The following is a 4,220-nucleotide window of genomic DNA, read 5'->3' as shown; positions in this document are numbered from 1 at the left end:
CTTTGAGATTGATCAAGCATTCTTTTAAAAAAAGAAAAAACCTTTAGAATTTAGACCCCCCCACCCCAGCCCACAAGGTGATTTAATTTTTTGCCATGAGTTTTTGGAAATGAAGAAACATGCCAGTATTGAATGGTTTAAAATACAGAGCTTGGTAATAATACACTAATACATTAAATGTAGCAGACAGGGGAGAGATCTTTATTGTTTACATACAGGTCTCTCCCCCGTCGGAGATACTCAACGATCACCAGCATCGATGAGTAATCACCAGCCGGGACCCAGTGATTGACAGCCGAGGCCGCGAATGGTGGCGCAGGTAGGGTGCGCGCGTGACTCGCACGTGCCCCCTACCCGGAAACAGCAAAATCACATATATACAGAGAGGGAGATAAGTATTTGATCCCCTGCTGATTTTGAATGTTTGTCCACTCACAAAGAAATGATCAGTCTAAAAATCGAATGGTAGGTGTATTGTAACACTGAGAGACAGAGTAGCAACAACAAATTCAAAAGAAATGCATGTCTAACAAATTATGCACTGATTTGCATGTTCATGAGGGAAATAAGTATTTGATCCCTTTCACAAAACATGACTTAGTACTTGGTGGCAAATCCCTTGTTGGCAATCACAGAGGTCAGACATTTCCTGTAGTTGGCCACCAGGTGTGCACACATCTCAAGAGGGATTTTAGCCCACTCCTCTTGGCAGATCCTCTCTAAGTCATTAAGGTTTGGTGGCTGATGTTTGGCAACTCGAACTTTCAGCTCCCTCCACAGATTTTCAATCGAATTAAGGTCTGAAGACTGGCTAGGCCACTCAAGGACCTTAATGTGCTTCTTCTTGAACCACTCCTTTGTTGTCTTGGCCGTGTGTTTTGGGTCATTGTCATGCTGGAACACCCATCCACGACCCATTTTTAATGCCCTGGCTGAAGGAAGAAGGTTCTCACCGAAGATTTGCCCTGTCCATCGTCCCTTTGATGCGGTGCAGTTGTCCTGTCTGCTTAGCAGTAAAAAACCCCCAAAGCAGAATGTTTCCACCACCATGTTTGACAGTAGGGATGGTGTTCTTGGGGTCATAGGCAGCATTCCTCCTCCTCCAAACACGGCGAGTTGAGTTGATGCTAAAGAGTTTGATTTTGGTCTCATCTGACCACAACACTTTCAACCAGTCCTCCTCTGCATCATTCAGTGGGGGCTGGACATGTGCTTTCTTGAGCAGAGGGACCTTGCAGGCACTGCAGGATTTCAATCCTTGTCGGCGTAGTGTGTTACCAATTGTTTTCTTGGTGACTGTGGTCCCAGCTGCCTGGAGATCATTGACAAGATCCTCACATGTAGTTCTGGGATGATTCCTCATTGTTCTCATGATCATTGACACTCCACAAGGTGAGATCTTGCATGGTGCACCAGACCTAGGGAGTCTGGCAGTTGTTTTGTGTTTCTTCCATTTGTGAATGATTGCACCAACTGTTGTCACCTTCTTACCCAGCTGCTTGGTGATAGTTTTGTAGCCCAGTCCAGCCTTTTGAAGGTCTACAATCTTGTCCCTGATATCCTTGGACAGCAATTTGGTCTTTGCCATGGTGGAGAGTTTGGAATCTGATTGTTTGATTTGTTCCTGTGGACAGGTGTCTTTTATACAGGTAACAAAATGAGATTAGCAGCACTCCCTTTTAAGAGACTGCTTCTAATCTCAGCTTGTTACCTGTATGAAAGACACCTGGTAGCCAGAAATCCTGCTGAATGATAGGGGATCAAATACTTATTTCCCTCATGAACATGCAAATAAGTGTATAATATGTTAGACATTCATTTCTTTTGAATTTTTTGTTGCTATTCTGTCTCTCAGTGTTACAATACAGCTACCATTCGATTTTTAGACTGATCATTTCTTTGTGAGTGGGCAAACATTCAAAATCAGCTGTGGATCAAATTCTTCCTTCCTTCACTGTATACATGATTTTGTGCCGCCCTGTAGCAATATTTCTGTGATAGGCCAGAAGAAAAACGGTTAATGTACAGGTAACATACAGTGGAAGGATGGTGATGAAGCTGTTAATATACAGAAGTGCAAGATAGGGAAGACAAAGGAGTTGATAGGTCATTGAAGAGACAGGATGCAGCTGAGGGTAGTGAAAAGGGGAAAGAAGGAAAAAAAAGAAGGGTGGTAAAAACGATTAGGATCTGGCGATCCAAAAGTAATGAATGGGGAAGAAGAGGAAGGGGTAGACTCTCCAAAATAAACACTACACTGTTTACATTTGTGATCACTGTGATTTGTCATTACAGAGATCACATGATACACAATTGCTTGAATTAGCTCTGTACACTCTGGGGTTGATTTACTAAAACTGGAGAGTGCAAAATCTGGTGCAGCTCTGCATAGGAACCAATCAGTTTCAGTTTTTTCTGTCAAAGCATAATTGAACAAGCTTAATTAGAAGCTGATTGGCTACCATTCACAGCTACACTAGATTCTGAGTGCACCAGTTTTGGTAAATCTAGCTCTGTGCCTCCCATTTCTGCAGTGCCGTTTTTAAAGAGCACTGTGGATATACTTTCCTGTTCAAAAACATATGGTGCTATATACAGTTGTGTTCAAAATATGAGCAGTAAGACATCACTAACCTGATCAATCACTGTTTTTGGTAGAAATTATATTTCTACATGGCAAATAATTTACTAGCAGGTGTAGTAGAGTAATAGATATCCAACAGACCCAACAGTCATGACATGCATGCTGCTGATTCTGTGTAATTGAATCACTAATTGAAAGGGGCATATTCAAAATAATAGCAGTGTTGAGCTCTATTAGTGAGGTCATTCATTCTTTGAAAAACAGGTGGCAATTATTGTCCTTATTTAAGGAAGGAAGGCAGCAAATGTTGTACATGCTGGTTACAGTGCATTTCTCTCTGAAATTCTGAGGAAAATGGGTTGTTCCAGACATTGTTCAGAAGAAAAAAAGTTGATTGGAGAGGGGAACATATAAAGAAGTGCAGAAAATGATAGGCTGCTCAGCTAAAATGATTGCAAATGCTTTAAAATGGCAACCAAAACCTGAAAGAGGTGGAAGAAAGCGAAAAACTACCATTCGAATGGATAGAAGAATAGCCAAAATGGCAAGGACTCAGCCAACAATCAGCTCCAGGAAGATCAAAGGTCTAAAGTTACCTGTGAGTACTGTTACAATTAGAAGACGCCTATGTGAAACCAAGCTATCTGCAAGAAGCCCCCGCAAAGTCCCACTGTTGAAAAAGACGTGCTGAAGAGGTTACAATTTGCCAAAGAGCACATTGACTGGCCTAAAGAGAAATGGCGCAACATTTTGTGGACTGATGAAAGTAAGATTGTTCTTTTTGGGTCTAGTGGCCGGAGACAGTTTGTCAGACGACCCCCAAACACTGAATTCAAGCCACAGTACACTGTGAAGACAGTGAAGCATGGTTGTGCAAGCATCATGATATGGGGATGTTTCTCATACTACGGTGTTGGGCCTATTTATCGCATACCAGGGATCATGAATCAGTTTGAATAGATCAGAATACTTCAAGAGGTCATGCTGCCTTATGCTGAAGAGGAAATGCCCTTGAAATGGGTGTTCCAACAAGACAACGACCCCAAACACACCAGTAAACGTGCAACATCTTGGTTCCAGACCAACAAGATTGACGTTATGGAGTGGCCAGCCCAATCCCCGGATCTTAATCCAATAGAAAACTTGTGGGGTGACATAAAAAAATGCAGTTTCTGAGGCAAAACCAAGAAATAGAGAAGAACTGTGGAATGTAGTCCAATCATCCTGGGCTGGAATACCTGTTCACAGGTGCCAGAAGTTGGTTGACTCCATGCAACACAGATGTACAGCAGTTCTCAGAAACAGTGCTTATACAACTAAATATTCATTAAGTGAATCAAAGGAAAGCAAAATTTTCAAACATTTTTCAGTTTATATAGTGAATGTTTGAGTTTGTAAAGAAGAATACAAAACACTGCTATTTTTTTGAACAGTCTAATATTCACTTTTCTTCAATTTTTTTAGAGGAACAACACAAATTTGATATATTTTTCTTCATGTTTTGATTTGGAATAGAATGTGTAGTGTTCCCAATGCATTTGTGTGTATGGAAATAAAAGCTATTAGAAGGATTTTGAGATTTATTCACTTTTTTCAACACACTGCTATTATTTTGAACACAACTGTAAGTGGTAAA

The sequence above is a fragment of the Staurois parvus genome, unplaced genomic scaffold (assembly GCF_062004578.1).
Source record: "Staurois parvus isolate SC_StPar_1 unplaced genomic scaffold, SC_StPar_1.0 ptg000249l, whole genome shotgun sequence".
Lineage (NCBI taxonomy): Eukaryota > Metazoa > Chordata > Amphibia > Anura > Ranidae > Staurois > Staurois parvus.
Note: the sequence above shows the minus strand (reverse complement) of the source record.